Source organism: Cervus elaphus, chromosome 3 (genome assembly GCF_910594005.1).
Source record: "Cervus elaphus chromosome 3, mCerEla1.1, whole genome shotgun sequence".
NCBI lineage: Eukaryota > Metazoa > Chordata > Mammalia > Artiodactyla > Cervidae > Cervus > Cervus elaphus.
Window position 1 is genome coordinate 53,156,774 of NC_057817.1, and position 23,160 is coordinate 53,179,933.

Consider the following 23,160-nt stretch of genomic DNA (forward strand, 5'->3'; position numbering starts at 1 on the left):
AGCAAGCATCCTCTTCATCCCCACTTTCAACACTAATGAACTAACAACTGCCTTCTTCGCTTCTAACCCAACTACATTCCCAACCTTTTGTTCAGTACATGCTTCAGTTCAGTTCAGTCGCTCAGTCATGTCCGACTCTTTGTGACCCCATGAACCGCAGCACGCCAGGCCTCCCTGTCCATCACCAACTCCCAGAGTACATACTTACACCAATATAAACTGGAAACCAAGTAGGTGAAAGGAAACCTGGTATTATCCATAGTTTGCTATGTTATTAAGAAAGCTGCAGAGTCTGATATTAATCAGGAAGTCAAATAATTCGCATTTGCAGGAAAATTCTGCATCTACTGTTCCCCACTCCCTGACAAGGCTTGGTGAGACTGAACCTGCTGTGTGACGACATATTTACATAACAGATTTTTCTCTGCTTTTTTGTTGATTTAGCTAATTGATTTACAATGTAACTCTAATCTCCGGTGCCCCTCCCGCCAGGAAGTCTATTAGAATTCAAGAATAATGAAGACTCATTAGTAGTGGTGTATAAGTCATTAGAAAAGATAATTTCCCACACAAAGAAAAGAAATAATTAAAAAGGTTTTCAAACACAGTGTTTGGTCACTTTTTTAATCAAATATATCCTAAGATGCAATCACATGGACCACAGCCTTGTCTAACTCAATGATTAACTATGAGCCATGCCGTGTGGGGCCACCCAAGATGGATGGGTCATGGTGGAGAGTTCTGAGAAAATGTGGCCCACTGGAGAAGGGAATGGCAAACCACTTCAGTATTCTTGCCTTGAGAACCCCATGACCAGTGTGAAAAGGCAAAAGGATAGGACACTGAAAGATGAACTCCCCAGCTTGGTAGGTGCCCAATATGCTACCGGAGATCAGTGGAGAAATAACTCCAGAAAGAATGAAGAGATGGAGCCAAAGCAAAAACAACACCCAGTTGTGGATGCAACTGGTGATAGAAGCAAGGTCAGATGCTGTAAAGAACAATATTGCATAGGAACATGGAAAGTTAGGTCCATGAACAAGGCAAATTCAAAGTGGTCAAACAGGAGATGGCAAGAGTGAACGTTGACATTTTAGGAATCAGCGAACTAAAATGGACTGGAATAGGTGAATTTAACTCAGATGACAATTATATCTACCACTGTGGGCAAAAATCCCTCAGAAGAAATGGAGTAGCCATCATCGTAAACAAAAGAGTCTGAAATGCAGTACTTGGATGCAATCTCAAAAAAGACAGAATGATCTCTGTCTCCAAGGTAAACCATTCAATATCATGGGAATCCAAGTCTATGTCCCAACCAGTAATGCTGAAGAAGCTGAAGTTGAATGGTTCTATGAAGACCTACAAGACCTTCTAGAATTAACACCCAAAAAAGATGTCCTTTTCATATAGGGAACTGGAATGCAAAAGTAGGAGGTTGAGAAATACCTGGAGTAATAGGTAATTTGGCCTTGGAGTACAGAATGAAGAAGGGCAAAGGCTAATAGTCTTGCCAAGAGAACACACCAGTCATAGCAAACATCTTCTTCCAACAACACAAGAGAAGATTCTACACATGGACATCACCAGATGGTCAACACCAAAATCAGATTGATTATATTATTTGCAGCCAAAGATGGAGAAGCTCTATACAGTCACCAAAAACAAGACCAGGAGCTGACTGTGGCTCAGATCATGAACTCCTTATTGCCAAATTCAGACTTAAATTGAAGAAAGTAGGGAAAACCACTAGACCATTCAGGCATGACCTAAATCAAATCCCTTATGATTATACAGTGGAAGTGACAAATAGATTTAAGGGGCTAGATCTGATAGATAGAGTGCCTGATGAACTATGGACAAAGGTTTGTGACATTGTACAGGAAACAGGAATCGAGACCATCCCCAAGGGGAAAAAAATGCAGAAAGGATTTGTCTGAGGAGGCTTTACAAATAGCTGTGAAAAGAAGAGAAGCAAAAAGCAAAGGAGGAAAAGGAAAGATGTACCTATTTGAATGCAGAGCTCCAAAGAACAGCAAGGAGAGACAAGAAAGCCTTCCTCAGGGATCAGTGCAAAGAAATAGAGGAAAACAATAGAATGGGAAAGACTAGAGATCTCTTCAAGAAAATTAGAGATACCAAGGGAACATTTCATACAAAGATGGGCTTGATAAAGGGCAGAAATAGTATGGACCTAACAGAAGCAGAAGATATTAAGAAGATGTGGCAAGAATACACAGAAGAACTATACAAAAAAGATCTCATGACCCAGATAATCACAATGGTGTGATCACTCACCTAGAACCAGACATCCTGGAATGTGAAATCAAGTGAGCCTTAGGAAGCATCACTATGAACAAAGCTAGTGGAAGTGATGGAATTCCACTTGAGCTGTTTCAAATCCTAAAAGATGATTCTGTGAAAGTGCTGCACTCAATATGTCAGCAAATTTGGAAAACTCAGCAGTGGCCACAGGAATGGAAAAGGTCAGTTTTCATTCTAATCCCAAAGAAAGACAATGCCAAAGAATGTTCAAACTACCACACAATTGCACTCATCTCACATACTAGTAAGGTAATGCTCAAAATTCTCCAAGCTAGGCTTCAACAGTCTGTGAACCGTGAACTTCCAGATGTTCAAGCTAGATTTAGAAAAGGCGGAGGAACCAGAGATCAAATTGTCAACATCTGTGGAATCATGGAAAAAGCAAGAGAATTCCAGAAAAACATCTATTTCTGCTTTATTGACTATGCCAAAGCCTTTGACTGTGTGGATCACAACAAACTGTGGAAAATTCTGAAAGAAATGGGACCACCAGACCACCACACATCCATCCTGAGAAATCTGTATGCAGGTCAAGAAGCAACAGTTAAACTGGTCATGGAACAACAGACTGATTCTAAATTGGGAAAGGAGTATGTCAAAGCTGTATATTGTCACCCTGCTTATTTAACTTACATGCAGAGTACACCATTCGAAATGCTGGGCTGGATGAAGCACAAGCTGGAATCAAGATTGCCGGGAGAAATATCAATAACCTCAGATATGCAGATGACACCACCCTCATGGCAGAAAGTGAAGAACTAAACAGTCTCTTGATGAAAATGAATGAGGAGAGTGAAAAAGTTGGCTTAAAATTCAACATTCAGAAAACTAAGATCATGGCATTTGGTCCCATCACTTCCTGGCAAATAGATAGGGAAACAAAGAAAACAGTGACTGACTTTATTTTGGGGGGCTCCAAAATCACTGCAGATGACTGCAGCCATGAAATTAAAAGACACTTGCTACTTGGAAGAAAAGCTATGATCAACCTAGACAGCATATTAAAAAGCAGAGACATTACTTTGCTGACAAGGTCCATTTGTCAAAGCTATAGTTTTTCCAGTAGTCATGTATGGATGTGAGAGTTGGACCATAAAGAAGGCTGAGCGCCAAAGGTTTGATGCTTTTGAACTGTGGTGTTGGAGAAGACTCTTGAGAGTCCCTTGGACTGGAAGGAGATCCAACCAGTCCATCCTAAAGGAGATCAGTCCTGAATATTCATTGGAAGGACTGATGCTGAAGCTGAAGCTCTGATACTTTGGCCACGATGCATCAGAAAAGACCCTGATGCTGGGAAAGATTGAAGGCAGGAGGAGAACGGGACGACAGAGAACGAGATGGTTGGTTGGCATCACTGACTCAATGGACATGAGTTTGAGCAAGCCCCAGGAGATGGGGAAGGACAGGGAAGCCTGGCGTGCTCAAGTCCATGGGGTCACAAAGAGTCGGACACGACTAACAACTGAACAAAAAAAACAGGCACATGAAATTTATGTCTGGAAATGAGAAAGGTGAAGGGAAGGAAATGAAGTTGGAGAATTAAGCAGGAGTTCACATACTGAATGCTTTCTCCCAGAGAGAATGTGAAACCATGGGAGGATTTTAAGTGTGATCCTATTTGCATTTAAGAGAGGAAACATCGACTGTTTTACGAAGAGTAGCCTGGAGGGGGCAAGAGAGTTTAGGGCAACAAGTTAAGAGATTGGTGCCTATCCCAGCCACTAGGCTCTCTCTACAACACCAGTATCAAGACACTTTGAGGCTCCTTCACAGCCTTTATCCCTCTATTTTATGCTTTGAAGCATTTATTCTCTCTCCTTCCAGAACACTCTTCTTAAGGGTGGGAACTAAGTCACATAGCCTCATAATAGCTAGCAATTAACACTTACATACTAGTGCCCTAGGTACAATACAGGAGACTCTGGTTCGATTCCTGGGTGGGGAAGATCCACTGGAGAAGGGATAGGCTACCCACTCCAGTATTCTTGGGCTTCCCTTGTGACTCAGCTACTAAAGAATCCACCTGCAATGCAGGAGACCTGGGTTCAGTCCCTGGGTTGGGAAGATCCCCTGGAGAAAGGAAAGGCTACCGACTCCAGTACTCTGGCCTGGAAAATCCCATGGACTGTCTTGTCCATGGGGTCACAAAGAGTCAAACATGACTGGAAGACTTTCACTTTCACCTTTAGGTACAAAACTTTTAATTCCACAGTAACCATGGTTATGGCTGGTTGAAGTCACTCAGTCGTGTCCTACTCTTTGCGACCCCATGGACTAATGTAGCCCACCAGGCTCCTCCGTCCATGGGATTCTCCAGGCAAGAATACTGGAGTGGATTGCCATTTCCTTCTCCAGGGGATCTTCCTGACCCAGGGTTATACAGTAACCATACGAGATAGCTATTATTCCCCATTTACCAATGAAGAAACTCTCATTCAGAAATATTTGCCCAAATAAGCTGGTAAACGGTGGCGCTTGGATTCCCACTCAAGTCTGCCCTGCTCCGGGTCTCTCTTCCCCCCTGCAGTGATCAATAAACACACATACCGCTGAGGTGCAGGATGTCTGAATCCAATCTCATCAAACTATAGATTTTCTTTTGATGTGTGCTTTCCGACAGATGGGTGGAAAACTGTTAACCATATTTCAGGCTTTTTTTTTCCTAGAGTATGCTATACCAGGGGGCTTTTTATTCTCACAGTAAATGTGAAGGTGCAATTTGGGGGTTTTCAAAACAATACCATAAGTACTGAACAGACTTCCCAGAAAGGCTGGATGAAAAGGAAAAGGATGCTGGAACCAAAGAGGAAAGCCAAGGCCAGCCAAGAGCACCAGCGGCAGGCTCTGTGCGGAACCAGGAAACATTAAAGGCTGGCATGACTCCCCTCTTCATCCATAATGTGACTGAGCCGCAACCCCAGTGGTTTTGAGAAAAAAGAATCAGCAGAATTTTGCAACTTTAATAGAATGTATAAGCAACTAAAAGTTTCAGGGACGCCTTCCCTTCATTACCTCAGCAGTCATACTCTGACCTTGTGGCCGCTCTTTGTGAAAAACCCTTTTATGTTTTCTCACTTAAGTAGAATTAACATTTTTCCTCTGTGGCATGAACTCGCGGTAGACGAAAGCTTGCATAGATAGCAAGCAGTTTTTCAATGTCACATTCCTATCACAGTGCTATGGAACAAAACTAATTGTCATCAGGATTGAAGGCAATTCTATTCACAGCAAGATAAATTGGATTTCTAAACTGTGATTTCCATTGTGTTACCTCTGTGTATCACGAAAGTTATCCTGATGTGCACAGCAGTCAGGCTACTTGCTTATACAGTGAGGTCCAGCTTTCTGCTGAATCTGTCATCTTTTGCTTCCCAAGGGAGGACAGAATCACAACAGAAGCATAATTGTAGACCACCATTCAGTGGGAGGGGTTAATGAGGGTACACTGCTTCAAACATCAGTGTGAACATTCAAAGACTACAGGAAAAGAGTCCATTCCCTTAGAAGAGTAGGCATCCTTGTGAATTATCCATTTCATCACTGTGGAGTTTTATGTGTATGTGAGGTTTTCTCTCTCTCGCTCTCTCTGCTTTTTTAATAATACTTTTTTAGATATATGCATACAGTATAACTGGGTTTCCCAGGTGGCTCAGTGGTAAAGAATCTGCCTGCCAATGCAGGAGACACAAGAGGCAAGGGTTCAATCCCTGGGTAGGGAAGATCCCCTGGAGGAGGAAATGGCAACCCACCCTAGCATTCCTGCCTGGGAAATCCCATGAACAGAGAAACCTGGAGGGCTACAGGTGGTCGCAAAGAGTCAGACACGACTGAGAACAGCATCAGTTCGGTTCAGTTCAGTTCAGTCGCTCAGTCGTGTCTGACTCTTTGCGACCCCATGAATCGCAGCAAGCCAGGCCTCCCTGTCCATCACCAACTCCCGGAGCTTAGTCAAACTCATGTGCATCAAGTCGGTGATGCCATCCAGCCATTTCACCCTCTGTCGTCCCCTTCTCCTCCTGTCCCCAATCCCTTGCAGCATCAGGGTCTTTTCCAATGAGTCAACTCTTCACATGAAGTGACCAAAGTATTGGAGTTTCAGCTTCAGCATCAGTCCTTCCAATGAACACCCAGGACTGATCTCCTTCAGGATGGACTGGTTGGATCTCCTTGCAGTCCAAGGGGCTCTCAAGAGTCTTCTCCAACACCACAGTTCGAAAGCATCAATTCTTGAGCACTCAGCTCTCATCACAGTCCAACTATCACATCCATACATGACTATTGGAAAAACCATAGCCTTGACTAGACGGACCTTTGTTGGCAAAGTAATGTCTATGCTTTTTAATATGCTATCTAGGTTGGTCATAACTTTCCTTCCAAGGCGTAAGCACCTTAATTTCATGACTGCAGTCACCATCTGCAGTGATTTTGGAGCCCCCCAAAATAAAGTCTGACACTGTTTCCACTGTGTCCCCATCTACTTCCCATGAAGTGATGGGACCAGATGCCATGATCTTAGTTTTCTGAATGTTGACCTTTAAGCCAACTTTTTCACTCTCCTCTTTCACTTTCATCAAGAGGCTTTTCAATTCCTCTTCACTTTCTGCCATAAGGGTGGTGTCATCTGCATATCTGAGGTCATTGATATTTCTCCCAGCAATCTTGATTCCAGCTTGTGCTTCTTCCAGCCCAGCGTTTCTCATGATGTACTCTGCATATAAGTTAAATAAGTAGGGTGACAATATGCAGCCTTGACGTACTCCTTTTCCTATTTTGAACCAAAGAACAGCATACAGTATAACTATTTCAAAATGTAAGCCACCATCAATAAAAATATCCCATCTTGCAATCTATAAATTTGGACTCCACTAATCTTAACTTTTAATATACTGAGCAATGTCTTGGGTGGCATTTTCAAAATCTTTTAGAAAGAAATAAGATTTTCTAAGTGAATTAATAGATTAAACATATTATGGAAAACAAGATGGACAGTGCAAATGTTCATGCTATTGTCATTAAAAGGCAAACTGGGACTTGCGTGGTGTCCAGGGGCTAAGACTCCGACCTCCCAACATTGGGAACCCAGATCTGATCCCTAGTCAGGAAACTAGATCCCACATGCCGCAACTAAGAGAATGAGTTCCGCAACAAAGATCAAAGATGCTGCATGCCGCAATTAAGACCCAGTGCAGCCAAAGTTTAAAAAAAAAAAAAAAACATTTTTTTTAAAGGCCTCCCACACACACAAAAAAAAAAAAATGGCAAACTGGGGATAATAAAACTTAGAACCATGGACTTCAGAGGCAGTCCTCTGGGTTCAAATCTTGTCTCACCACTGTTGTGATCTGGACAAATTACTGAACCTTACTGTGTCTCCATTCTCTTATCTATAAAACGTAGATCACAGTAATACACACTTCATAGTAGGTTGTCATGAAGATTAGAGCTAACAACACACTTAGAAAAATTCCTGGCACGCACTAAACACTAGGTGATACAGCTTATTATTACTACTATTATTGTTATTATCTGAAAGCAGCCTGTTTTTTAAACAAATTAGTGATAAACTACTCATAGTTCTATCTCAATCACTCCAGCAGGTTAACTTAAAATCTCTTGCAAGCAGTATTATGTTGCCTCACTCACATTTCTAAGCATCTTTGAAAATAAGAACACTGCAGTCCTAAAAAAAAGAAAAAAAAACTTTTTACAGTTTACTTTTCCCCACTTATTTTTTATTGACAGTAATTTTCTGTGTTGAAAGCAAATCCAGGTTATCCAGCCCATTGCTCTTGTTCAGCCACTAAGTCCTGTCTGACTCTCTGCAACCCCACGGACTGCAGCATGGCAGGCTTCCCTGTTCTTCACTATCTCCCAAAGTTTGCTCAAACTCATGTCTGTTGAGTAAGCGATGCCATCCAACCATTTCATCCCATGTTACCCTCTTCTCCTCCTGCCCTCAATCTTTCCCAGTATCAGGGTCTTTTCCACTGAGTCGGCTCTTCACATCAGGTGGCCAGCGTAGTGGAGCTTCAGCACTGGAGGCAAAAGAACAAAATCTGCCACTGTTTCCACTTTTCCCCTTCTGCTCACCACTGGATGTCATGATCTTCGTTTTTTGTTTTCTTTTTTTTTTTAATTGGAGACTAATTACTTTACAATATTGTGATGGTTTTGCCATACATTCACATGAATCAGCCATGGTTGTACATGTGTTCCCCATCCTGACCTCCTTCCCACCTCCCTCCCCATCCCATCTCTCAGGGTCATCCCGTTTTTTGAATGTTGAGTTTTAAGCCAACTTTTTCACTCTCCTCTTTCACCCTCATCAAGAGACTCTTTAGTTCCTCTTTGCTTTCTGCCATTAGAGTGGTGTCATCTGCACATCTGAGGTTGTTGATGTTTCTCCTGGCAATCTTGATCTAGTTTGTGAGTCATGACAACCTGGCATTTCTCATGATGTGCTCTGCATTTAAGTTAAATAAGCAAGGTGACAATATACAGCCTTGATATATTCCTTTCCCAATTTGGAACTAGTCCATTGTTCCATATCTGGCTCTGACTGTTGCTGCTTGAACTGCATATAGATTTCTCAGGAGGCAGATAAGGTGGTCTGGTAGTCCCATCTCTTTAAGGATTTTAAAAAAAAAAAAAAAAAAAGAATTTTCCAGTTTGTTGTGATCCACACAAAGGCTTTAGCATAGTCAATGAACCAGAAATAGATGTTTTTGTGGAATTTTCTTGCTTTTTCTATGATCCAGAGGACGTTGGCAATTTGACCTCTGGTTCCTCTGCCTTTTCTAAATCCAACTTGTACATCTAGAAGTTCTCGGTTCACTTACTACTGAAGCCTAGCTTGAAGAATTCTGAGCATTACCTTGCTAGCATGTGAAATGAGTGCAACTGTATAGTTTAAATATTTTTTGGCATTGCCTTTCTTTGGGATTAAAATGAAAACTGACCTTTTCCAGTCCTGTGGCCATTGCTGAGTTTTCCAAATTTGCTGGCATATTGAGTGCAGCACTTTCACACCATCCTCTTTTAGGATTTTAAATAACTCAGATGGAATACTGCCACTTCCACTAGCTTTGTTTCGTGTCCAATCAATAGCTGGGCCTTTTTCCTTTGTGTCCTGTCAAATCCTTACAGGATCTTGGAAAATATCACCACCTGCAACATTCCCCACTATAAGACACAAGGTAAAATTCTTTTGTTTTTGGCATGGGTCATTTATGTATACTAGAAATTATACAATCATACGTCTTATCTGCTAAATACTAAAGGGAAAGGAGACATTATACCACCTTAGAGTGTTTTAGAAAGAGGTAAAATAAAGAGAATTCAAACAGGTAATGGCTTCCTAGTTCACTTGGATTAAAGAGAATTCCTAGTTACACACGATGAGGTTTTCACAAGCAGCAAGTTAGAGAACCTATATTTTTGTGTCAATGCAAAACTGCCAAATGATTTTTCCTAAAATTTAAATTTTTCTGTCTAATAGAACTGATTTTCTTGAGTCCAAGGAGGGCATATTATTCATCAAGGCAGGATTTAGCAAATATAAAATGTACCTAAGTAAACCTGAATGGCAGAGCACTGGACTCGAGGGAGACACTCAAATATTTTTCAAATGAGATGAATGATTCAGAGGAAAACTGATGGAAACTGGTTCTGGGTGATCTGTCTTGCAGGTTGTAATCCAGATTAAGACAGAACTATAGGAGGGAAGAATGGATACCATCCCGAAGCAACACACACACATGCATATCTAATACAGAAAGTCCCCTCCATATGAGTGCCCTCCATTCTGACACCACGCTCCATTTGTTCAGCTGATTGTCAAGTCCAACAAAGGTAGCCCAGGTACCCAACTAACACAACTGGGTATATAGTACTGTACTGTGATAGGGTCATAATACTCTTCACACAAATAATGCATTAAAAAAACACAAAAAATGAAACATGCTTAATCTTTCAGTACAGCACCTTGAAAAGCACAGTAATACAGAACAAGAGTATCACAGGAGCTGGCATCAGGTGAACAGACAAGAGGAGTTACTGACCAGAGGAGGGGGAGGAGGGGGAGACGGTAGAGCCAAAGGATCGTCAGCAACAGGAGATGGAGGGCAGGCTTCAATTTCACTCATGCCTGCCACTGATGACACAGGTCCTGGTTCCTTGCTGAAACCAGATGCACATTTCCCACCTTTGAAAGTTTGCAACTTGAAGATTCATGGTAGCGGACTTGTTGTATATGGATTCACATGCACACCCTGAAGCAACCTCAATAATTAATATTCAAAATTAGTAGGAACCAGGACTTCTCTGCTGGTTTAATGGCTAAAGACTCCAAGTTCCCAATGCTGGGGCACTGAGTTCAATCTCTGGTCAGGAAACTAGATCCTGCTTTCTGCAACTAAAAGATTCCACATGTAGCAATGAAGATGGAAGATCTTGCAAGTCACAACTATTATATAAATAATAACAATATTAAACAAATTGCTTGGATATAATCCACCATTTACAATAGGCTTGATCTGTTCTTGAGGTAGAAAATTTCCCCAATTTATATAGCTTTGGCTTTTAAATCTGAAAAAAAGGAAAGAAACTTTCTGAAGTGTCTACTGAGATAGATCTAAACTCCTGCATCCCTGTTCATCACATTCAAGTCTAGAGTAACCATGTGTCATCATCATTCCCCAGCACAGGACCTGAGAACTGAGATCAGTCCTCCCACATGACATCATTATTCCTAAGATCTTTCAAGGCGTTTGAAAGCCCCTCAAACTCTCTTATTCTTCTCAGTCCCTGTCCAGTCAAACCAGGAAGGCAGACAGTTGCCAGAACGGTTAGGTCAAGGATTGAAACAAGTGGGGAATATCTCTTTCTACAATGATGAGTATATTCATTCTATGCAAAAAGATAAGTAGATAGAGGTAAATCTATATTATAATCAAGGGTACTGCTCTCCATAGTAGAAATACACAAGACATTTCCTCCAGATTTTATTTCATATGCCATCATTTCTCAACACTGATTTCTGTTCACAAACAAGTTTCACTGAGAAATTTCCATTTAAGATGGTATACTTAAAAAAAAATAAATAAATAAGATGGTATACTTAAAGTAGCCCAAAGAGAAGCCATTTACACATTCTGCTGTAGTTCTGAGTAAGGTCAATTCCACTGAGGCATATGGCAAAATTTTTAAAATACTTAAAAGTCATTGAAAAAAGTGCATAATCAGAGGAGATCATATGCATGTTCACAGAGGAAATGCAGATGTTACACTGAGATTTGTCAGGTTGTCAAGGGAAACAACTCAGGGCCAGGGCCAGAAGGAAGGAATTCTTGTCTCCTAAGGCTAACCAAAGTAAGGGGAAGCACCCCAGCTTGCCTATGCCAAGAATGCTATTCCAAAGCAATTAAAAACTCTGGATGGAATACTGAAAACATCTCTTTTTTAATGCAAGTATGGGCTTATCGAGAAAACAGAGTCCTCAAAACCCAAAAGTCAAGAGAAAGGGGAAACACAGAGAAGCAGAGCCCAAAACTGACATTTACTCTGACGGCGTTTGCCAAACCCCAAAGTCCTTAAACTTCATTTTCTGACCTTAAAGATCCTAAGAGTCAGTCTAAAGTGGGAGGCTCTATAAGAGACTCCCACCCTCCATAATGTGGAACCACAAAAGGCCACACTCACAATGTCAGAGTGAAATAGAAATCAGCCAGCCCCTGTTCAAGGAGGCAGCAAATAAAATTGCCTGCCTACCCTAAATGCTGTCTCTAGATTGGGGGTGGGGGTAGAGGGGGTGAATCTCCCTTGAGAATTCTTAACACAAGCTGATTCTTTCTGATGCCCGTAGCCCAAACAAATAATACCTTGGAGTGAGAAAACTTAAATAGACACTTCAGGATAAAATGATCTCACGTTGGTAATGCCCCGGACATCTAGCAGAAACAAATGAAAACCCTAGAAGAACCCACCTTCAATGTAGGCCTCAAAAATTCTCATGGATAAAAATATGAAATCAGAGTCAAAAATCCCAAACCAGGGAAGGATGTAACTCACTGTGAAAGGCAGCAGAAACAGCAGACGACATAAACTAACTTGTAAACTTCAAATATAGGAAGAAACCTACAAGTATGTTTACTTTTGTTTAAAAATTAAAAAGGGAGGATTGAAGCTGTGACTAAGAAGAAAAAGAATTTAGTAGTCACAGGAAGAAGCAGAGTCTCTGGAGCTATGGCAGGAAAAGAGGGACAGGTAGGGACAGGGCCACCTCGCCCGCAGTCAGCCACCCGCCAGGCTCCCAGCCTGCATGCCTGCTGCCCCCTGGGGAGCTTAAGCATCAGAGATAGACACCTGAATGGATGCCTGAATGGTCTAGTGGTTTTCCCTACTGTCTTCAATTTAAGTTTGAATTTCACAATAAGGAGTTCATGATCTGAGTCACAGTCAGCTCCCAGTCTTGTTTTTGCTGACTGTATAGAACTTCTCCATCTTTGGCTGCAAAGAACATAATCAACCTGATTTTGGTGTTGGCCATCTGGTGATGCCCATGTGTGGAGTCTTCTCTTGTGTTGTTGGAAGAGGGTGTTTGCTATGACCAGTGCGTTCTCCTGGCAAAACTCTATTAGCCTTTGCCCTGCTTCATTTTGTACTCCAAGGCCAAATTTGCCTGTTACTCCAGGTATTTTTTTACTTCCTACTTCTGCATTCCAGTCCCCTATAATGAAAAGGACATTTTTTAGGTGTTAGTTCTATAAGGTCTCGTAGGTTTTCATAGAACCGTTCAACTTCAGCTTCTTCAGCATTACTGGTTGGGGCATAGACTTGGATTACCATGATATTGAATGGTTTTCTTTGGAAATGAACAGAGATCATTCTGTCGTTTTTGAGACTGCATCCAAGTACTGCATTTCAGACTCTTTTGTTGATTATGATGGCCGCTCCATTTCTTCTGAGGGATTTTTGCCCACAGTAGTAGATATAATTGTTATCTGAGTTAAATTCACCTATTCCAGTCCATTTCAGTTCGCTGATTCCTAAAATTTTGACATTCACTCTTGCCATCTCCTGTTTGACCACTTCCAATTTGCCTTGATTCATGGATCTAACATTCCAGAGGTTCCCATGCAATATTGCTCTTTACACCATCAGACTTCACTTTCGTCACCAGTCACGTCCACAACTGGGTGTTGTTTTTGCTTTGGCAAATAGATAGGGAAACAATGGAAACAGTGAGAGACTTTATTTTTGAGGGCTCCAATGCAGATGGTGATTGCAGCCATGAAATTAAAAGACACTTGCTCCTTGGAAGAAAAGTTATCATCAACCTAGACAGCATGTTAAAAAGCAGAGACATTACTTTGCCAACAAATGTCCATCTAATCAAAACTTTAATTTTTCCAGTAGTCATGTATGGATGTGAATTGGACTATAAAGAAAACTGAGCACTGAAGTATTGATTCTTTTGAACTGTGTGTTGGAGAAAACTCTTGAGAGTCCCTAGGACTGCAAGGAGATCCAACCAGTCCATCCTAAAGGAAATCAGTCCTGAATATTCATTGGAAGGACTGATGCTAAAGCTGAAACTCCAATATTTTGGCCACCTGGTGTGAAGAACTGACTCATCAGAAAAAACCCTGATGATTGGAAAGATTGAAGGCAGGAGGAGAAGGGGCCGACAGAGGATGAGATGGTTGGATGGCATCACCGACTCAAAGGACATGAGTTTGAGTAAGCTCCGGTTGGTGCTGGACAGGGAGGCCTGTCATGCTGCAGTTCATGGGGTCTCAAAGAGTCAGACATGACTGAGTGACTGAACTGAACTGAACCGACAGATTTATCACGTCTTTCGCTGTGACTTCCAAAGAATGACCACACCCTCACCAGCTCATTGTCAGTATTCCTAACACAGGTGTGCAACCGACTGAGAGGTGAATTTCCTCTGCTGACACTCAAACGTGTTTTCTGAAAGGGTGTTTGCGAGGAGTTGCTGTGGTTTATCAATCAAGGGATCCACAAACATTAAGGAGATGCCTTCCAAACAGGGTGAAAATCTAGGATGCCCACGGGTCCCGAGATTTCTTGGACAGCCTGGAACTCTTCACCAGAAAAGAAGGGGGCGAAGGCCCAGTTTACAGGTTTCAGGGGAGGCTTTGGGGGTTCCATATACAAAGATGTGGATTCAGATTATTCAGATCAAGGAATAATCAACTTCAAAGGTGATTGATACAATCAAAACCAGCCCTGAAAACAGAAGAATCATCTTCTCTGCTTGGACTCCAAAAGACCTTCCTCTCATAAATCCCTCTGACCCCGCCTCTGTGCCATGCCCTCTGCCTCTTCTGTGTGGGGAACCGTGAGCTGACCTGCTGGCTGTACCAGAGGTCGGGAGACAGGGCCTCCGGGTGCCCTTCAACATCGCCACATGGTCAGTGAATTTCAAGAGAGGTATATAGCGATTCCCCCAAATTTGAGCAAGCTGAATACCATCAGTCATAATAATGGCTAGTGTGGTTATGAACACTTAATGTTGATTTGTTTTATATCTTGCTGTAATAAAGAAGTGTTCTGCATTCAGAGAAAGACTTTAGAAAAAATTTTAATAGAATCCTTAGAAATAAAAATCTCATAATTAAAATTTAAAACTCAGTGAATAAGTTTACTGTGTGGCTAGACCCACTGAAAGAGCATTTGTGAAATAGACAACAATGCTGAAGAAGTCAGCAAGAATGTGGAGCAGAGAGACAAAGAAGTTGAAAATAATGAAACAATCATTAAAAAGCAAAGAAGATAAAGTGAGATGCAATGGGAGATCTAAGTCAGTGAGATAAGGCAAGAAAAAGAAATAAATGAATTAAGTACTAGAAAGGAAGAAACAACTTTATTTGTGTATGATAAGTTATCTATACAGAAACCTCTGAAAAAAAAATCATCATAGTTCTTTAATAAACAGTAGAACTTAACATGAGGTCTGGATATAAAATCAATTGTCCTTCTAAACCACCAGCAAAGAGTTCAAATGCATAGTTTTTTAAAAAGATAAAATTTATGGAATTTTAAAAATGTGAAGAACCTAAAAATAAGCATACCAAAGATATTTATAAGAAAAAAATTATAAACTTTATTAATAGACATTAAAAAATATCTAAATAAATTGAGGCCATGTTCATGTATAAAGAGAATCATTATTAAAAAGATGTCAATTCTCCTCAACTTAATTTACAGATTCAAGGCAGTCGAAACTGTAGAGAGTCTTCTGAGTCTTGACAAGCTAATCCTAAAATACATATGGAATAGAAAACAACCCATAAAGCCTAAAGTGTGCCTGAGGAAGTAGGTGGGAGAAGTTGTTTTTTAAGTGATACGTGAAGCTATGTTAATTAATATATTGTGGCATTTGCATTTGAATAGGCAAATACACCACTAGGACAGGAGAGAAACCCAGAAACAGCCCCATGTGTTTGGAATGTGATTTATATTAATAGCAAAGATGTGGGAGCATGGGGCAGTGGGAGAACGCTGGATTCCCAATGGATTATGCTGCCCCGAGTAGTTATCCTTATTAGAAAGGGGTGAGAAATCTCACCAAACCCACAAAACTCAATTCTATCTCAAAACTCAATTCTATATGGATTAAAACTTAAATGTAGAAGGCAAAACCGTAAAATGTTTGGGTGAAAATCTCGAAGATTATGCTTATGATATTAGGGTAGGGAAGGATTTCTTTAGTAAAGTACACATATGTGTGTACACAAACACACACGCACACACTCCTAACCATAAGGATGGGTAAGTTTGAGTAGGTTAAAATTAAGAAATTCTGTTCACCAAAAGATACCATTAAGACAGTGAAAAGGCAAGGCACAGAGTAAGGACCTGACAAAATGACAGAATGTTCAGATCTAGACTATACGTGGACGAATACAAATAAATAAGGAAAAGACAAATAATCCGATAGAAAAATGAGCAAAGATGAACAGAAGTTTCGTGGAAGAGGAAGATAAAAAATGTTCAACAAGCACTGGAAAAGAAACCAATCTCGTTAGTAATTCGATTCAGTTCAGTTCAGCTGCTCAGTCGTGTCCAACTCTTTGCAACCCCATGGACTGCCGCACGCCAGGCCTCCCTGTCCATTACCAACTCCCAGAGCTTACTCAAACTCATGTCCATTGAGTCAGTGATGCCATCCAACCAACTCATCCTCTGTCGGCTGTCTCTCACTGTTTCCACTGATTCCCCATCTATTTGCCATGAAGTGATGGGACCAGATGACGTGATCTTAGTTTTCTGATGTTGAGTTGGAAGCCAACTTTTTCACTCTCCTCTTTCACTTTCATCAAGAGGCTCTTTAGTTCTTGGCTTTCTGCCGTAAGGGTGGTGTTATCTGCATATCTGAGGTTATTGATATCTCTCCCGGCAACCTTGATTCCAGCTTGTGCTTCATCCAGCCTGGCATTTGGCATGTTGTACTCTGCGTATAGGTTAAATAAGCAAGGTGACAATATACAGCCTTGCAGTACTCCTGTCCCGATTTGGAACCAGTCTGTTGTTCTTTAGTGATTAGTAAAATGCAGTAAGTTGTGACTTAGAGCCATAAGTTATGACTTTACTCCTGCCAGATTTGCAAAAATTTAGATAATGTTATCAAGTGTTGGCAAGGATGTGAGATAACAGAAACAGTGATATCCACTGGTAGGGAGGGTAAATTGGTAAAAATCACTTTGACATTTATATAGTTTGTCTGAACATGCACACAGTGTAGGATCTATCAACTTCATTCCTAGATAAACTTGAGAAGCTCTTGTACATGGGCACCAACTAACAATGTTCAGAGCAACACTGTTTGCTAGGGGAATGGATAAATTATGCTACCTCATGTAATGGAATTCTTTGCTGACATGAGCTACAGCTACATGCAAACAAAGTGGATGAACCTTAGAAACATGCTGAGTGTGAGCGGTTATCAAAGAAAACTTACAATATGATCACATTTATATGTCAGGAACATGTAAGCTAAGTACTATGTTATTTGTGGACACAGATTTATGTAGCAAAACCACAAAGAAAAATGAGGGAATGATAAACTCAAAATTCAGGGTTGTGATTGTTCTGAAAAGAGGGTGGAACCAAAGGGACACATTCAGGACTTCATGAGTGATGAGTAAGTACAAGTTTTTAAACTGGGTCATGAATTCCTGGCAATTTATTCTATTGCCATTCTTTGGAGATAAAACACATTTCATATATACTGTTTTGTATTTGCAATATTTAATTTTAAAATTTTTAAAGATGATGAGACAAATAAGTGACAGAAAATATCTATCATGCGTGCAAAAACAGACAAAATAAAAAGCACAAAATAAAATAATCTTCTACCAATTACTAAGAGAAAATGAAAACACAGTAGAAAAATGAGCAAAGGGTATTGTGCAAATCACACAATAAGAAATACAAATGGCCAACAAATACATGAAAAGACATTTAATTTCACTAATCAGTGCAAATGAAACAGAACTATATTTCACCCATCAAACTGGAAGCATTTTTTAATGTGATAATAGCAGGATTAGTAATGGTATGAAAAATGAACTGACAAAGTCTTGTGGAGGACAATCTGATGTTATCTATCAAATTTTAAATGTAAATACTCTTCTGCTCAGCAATTCTGTATCTAAGAACTCATCTGATAGAAATACACATACATTTTGGTCATGTTGTATATAAAATGCTCATTGTAGCATTGTAATAAAGGAAAATTGGAAATGACTTAAATGCCCATCAATAAAAAACAGTTTATTTAGAATACAACTATATTTTATCATTTTGAAATGTCTTCAACTACCAGCAGAAATTGTGCCTTAAATAAATAGGGACTCTTTTTTTTTTTTTTTATCACATAACAAGCTCTGAGTAAAACTCATACCGCTATTTGCTCAGCTGCTCCACTTTGTCATCAAGGACCCAACATCTTTTCACCCCTCAACTCCTCCGTCTTTGAGTGCTGACTGGATTATGTTCTCAGCTCTTCACTCTGTCTGCAGTGTAACCTTGCAGTGTGCTAGAACAGGCTGATGTTAGACTTGGCCTTGCAACCTTGATTGGCCAGTTGAATGTGAGTGGAAGTAACTGTGTATATGCCAGTTCTAAGCCAAGATCATAAGTATCTTGTGTTTCTACTCACCTCTTTGCACTCCTGGGTTCCTTCATCAAAGGAACTACATTATAGAGCTACTGATGCAAGGAAAATGAGGAAATACATAGAAGAGACCTGAACCTAACACCCAACTTGGAGCCACACCCAGCCAGTCTCAAATGAGCCCAGCAGAGCCCGAGATAGCTTGCATATCTCTGAGCATGGAAACAAAAGTTGACACTTGTAATCCTGTGATTTCAAGGTGGTATGTTAGACAGAAAAATGAAATAATAAGGTTGGCATGTTGACTTTGCAGCCTTATGCCTGTGGCCTTGTGGCCTCAAGATAGTTTCAAGCTCCAGAAATTGCAATCGACTTCAAAGCAGGAAGTGGAGGATGTGAGAAGAACAGCCACGGCAGAGATAAAACCTCCTTATGATGCTTTCGCTCTTTTTCAAGGAATAGAGATTCCCGGACACCTCTCTGCCGACTTCCCCTCACATTTCCTAGTCCGGATGGTGTCACTCGGTCTCTCTAGATATTACAAAGGGTGGGAAGTACATACTTGCAAAGGAGGCCGACTGGCTGGAGAAAGGGCCTACCTGCTCTGAGAACAAGAGATATTTGCCCTTTCAGTCAGTTCGGTTCAGTTGCTCAGTCCTGTCTGACTCTTTGCAATCCCATGACTGCAGCACGCCAGGCTTCCCTGTCGATCACCAACCCCCGGAGCTTGCTCCAACTCATGTCCACCGAGTTGGTGATGCCACCCTTTACCTGGACCAAATCAAGAGCTTACTGGCAAAGTATGCATAGCTGTGGTTTCTTCCACACACGTTCTGTAACACTGAGCAAAGCTCAGATGGAATACGGTAGATTTATATGTAGTGACATGAAAAAATTTTAAGATCATTCAAAAAGAATAGCAAATTGCAAAACAATACATGTAATATTTTCACTCATGTTAAAAAATAAGAGATTCAAGTTAGAGTGCATACATATGTATGTAAATACACAGGAAAGAGTCTGAAAAATACACATCAAACTGTCCTAGCAATCACTGCTGAGGAAGAGGTGGTTTGGGAAAAGGATGCATTTAAAAGAACCTTCCTGAGAACCTTCCGAAAGACAAATACAGTGTATTAACATATATATGGAATCTAGAAGAACCAACCTATTTGCAGGGCAGGAATAGAGATGCAGACATAGAGAATGGACTTGTGGACATAGCATGGGAAGGAGAGAGTGAGGCAAACTGAGAAAGCAGTGTGAGAGTCAATTCCTAGGTAGGTCGATAAGAAGTCCGGGGAGCCCGGATCCCCAGGAGAGAGGAGCCTGGGGTCCTTGAGGAGATAGGGGTCTGGAATTCTCAAGGAGGAGGAAAGGACAAACATCTTTTTTCTATACATTCCTTAGTCTTAGTCACATAAAACATTTTTTTCTTTAAGCCCCAAACTAATGATTACACAACAAAAAACTCACTTCAAACAACAGTGTATCCTGCTTGAGGACAATTTGTCCTTCCTGAAAACCTTCTGACTCATCCTGTTATCTTAAAATGTACATTATGGGAGTGGGTCTGGTAAAATCTTTACAACCTTGAGACATTCTTTTTATTGTAATAACCAATTTAAAAAGAATATAGTTCCCTTGCTAAAGTCTAGCGAGGGGGTCACTGTCCATCTCCCTTCTGATGTCTCTTTCAGAAGCTTTCTCTGTTCCTTTTCTCACTTTACTAAAACTCCGCTACACAAAAACTCTTGAGTGATCAAGCCTGGTCCCTGGTCCCGAAGCTAAATCTTCTTGGGAGACCACGAATCGGACACCATTCACTGTAAGCTCTTAGTAGCAATGACGTATATACACTACCATGGTAAACAGATGGTTCCTGGGAAGCTGCTGCATAACAAAGGGAGAGCAGCTGGGTGCTCTGTGATGACCAAGAGGGTTTGGATTCGGGGTGGAGTGAGAGTGAGGCTTAAGAGGGAATGGTAGGTGTCAGTCACTCAGTCCTGTCCAATTCTCTGCAACCCCAAGGTCTGTCCATAGAATCCTCCAGGCAAGAATACTGGAATGGATTGCTATTCTCTTCTTCAGGGGATCTTCCTGACCTAGGGATCAAATCCATGTCTCCTGCATTGCAGGCAGATTCTTTACCATCTGAGAAGATACGTATACTTATAGCTGTCTCACGTCGTTGTATGGCAGAAATCAACACACCATAGTAAAGCAATTAACAGTCAGTCGGTTCAGTCGCTCAGTCGTGTCCGACTCTGCGACCCCATGGACTGCAGCAAGACAGGCCTCCCTGTCCATCACCAACTCCCGGAGTTTACTCAAATTCATGTCCATTGAGTCAGTGATGCCACCCAACCATCTCATCCTCTGTCGGCCCCTTCTCCTCCTGCCGTCAATCTTTCCCAGCATCAGGGTCTTTTCAAATGAGTCAGTTCTTCACATCAGGTGGCCAAATTATTGAAGTTTTAGCTTCAGCATCAGTCCTTCCAATAAATATTCAGGACTGATTTCCTTTAGGATGAACTGTTGGATCTCCTTGCAGTCCAAGAGACTCTCAAGAGTCTTCTCAAACATCACAGTTCAAAAGCATCAATTCTTCCGTGCTTAGCTTTCTTTACAGTCCAACTCTCACGTCTTTACAAGACTACTGCATAAGCAATTATATTCCAATTTAAATTCCATATAAGCAATTATATTCAATTTAAAAAGTAAATTTTTTAAAAATTACATTATATTAAAAGTAAAAGGACTTTCTCTTGTTGCTCTATGCCCTTACTTCTGTATTGCTTGAATTCTTAAGAACATACAATAATTTACAGATTGCTTCTTTAAAAATTTACTTTTCATTAGAAACTAAAAGCTGCATTAGTGAGAAAACTGAACACTGAAAGAGAATAGGAAATAGAAGATCTGTAAATTTTTTTCTCATTCAAAGGGAGGGAAAAAAAACTTTTTTCTCTATAATCCAATCAATTTCTGGCTCCTAGGAAGAAAACAAAATCCCTCAGAGAGATGTTTTATTTGTGCATTGTGAAATCAAGTGGGCCTTAGGAAACATCACTATGAACAAAGCTAGTGGAAGTGATGGAATTCCACTTGAGCTATTTCAAATCCTAAAAGATGATGCTGTGAAAGTGCTGCACTCAATATGCCAGCCTATTTGGAAAACTCAGCAGTGGCCACAGGGCTGGAAAAGGTCAGTTTTCATTCCAATCCCAACAAAAGGCAATGCCAAAGAATGTTCAAACTACCACACAATTATACTCATCTCACACGCTAGTAAAGTAATGCTCAAAATTCTCCAAGCCAGGCTTTAGCAATATGTGAACCGTGAACTTCCAGATGTTCAAGCTGGATTTAGAAAAGGCAGAGGAACCAGAGATCAAATTGCCAACATCGGTTGGATCATTGAAAAAGCAAGAGAGTTCCAGAAAAACATCTACTTCTGCTTTATTGACTATGCCAAAGCCTTCGACTGGGTTGTGTGGATCACAATAAACTGGAAAATTCTTAAAGACATAGGAATACCAGACCACCTGACCTGCCTCCTAAGAAATCTGTATGCAGGTCAAGAAGCAACAGGGAGAACTGGACATGGAACAACAGACTGGTTCCAAATCGGGAAAGGAGTACATCAAGGCTGTATATTGTCACCCTGCTTATTTAACTTATATGCAGAGTAAATCATGAGAAATGCTGGGCTGGAAGAAGCACAAGCTGGAATCAAGATTGCCAGGAGAAATATCAATAACCTCAGATATGCAGATGACACCACCCCTATGGCAGAAAGTGAAGAAGAATTAAAGAGCCTCTTGATTAAAGTGAAAGAGGAGAATGAAAAAGTTGGCTTCAAATGCAACATTCAGGAAACAAAGATCATGGCATCTGATCCCATCACTTCATGGCAAATAGATGGGGAAACAATGGAAACAGTGACAGACTTTATTTTAGGGGGCTCCAAAATCACTACAGATGGTGATAGCAGCCATGAAATTAAAAGATGCTTGCTCCTTGGAAGGAAAGCTATGATCAACCTAGACAGCATATTAAATAGCAGAGACATTACTTTGCCAACAAATGTCCGTCTAGTCAAAGCCACGGTTTTTCCAGTAGTCATGTATGGATGTGAGTTGGACTATAAAAAAAGCTGAGCACCGAAGAATTGATGCTTTTGAACTGTGGAGTTGGAGAAGACTCTTGAGAGTCCCTTGGACTGCAAGGAGATCCAACCAGTCCATCCTAAAGGAAGTCAGTCCTGAATACTCATTGAAAGGACTGATGTTGAAGCTGAAACGCCAATACTTTGGCCACCTGATGTGAAGAGCTGACTCAACTGAAAAGACCCTGATGCTGGGAAAGATTGAAGGCAGGAGAAGGGGCTGACAGAGGATGAGATGGTTGGATGGCATCACTAACCTGATGGACATGAAATTGAGTAAGCTCCGGGAATTGGAGATGGACAAGGAAGCCTGGCACGCTGCAGTCCATGGGGTAGCAAAGAGTTGGACAAGCTGAGCAACTGAACTGAACTTGCCATGTCTTTAAAACTGAAATTCTTTGTTAAGTCCTATCTCACTTGTTAACAAGTTTCATTAAGAATGTTAGACTACCCAGCATTAATCTCCGCATACCCCAGCCTTCCTAACTGGGCAACTCAAAGACTAGCTTATTTATTGTGT

The 23,160-nt window shown here is 40.9% G+C and overlaps 1 pseudogene; it reads left to right on the top strand.

Annotated features, from left to right (window-relative positions):
• LOC122678990 overlaps nt 1-23,160 on the top strand; it is a 50,303-nt pseudogene that overhangs the window by 24,363 nt on the left and 2,780 nt on the right.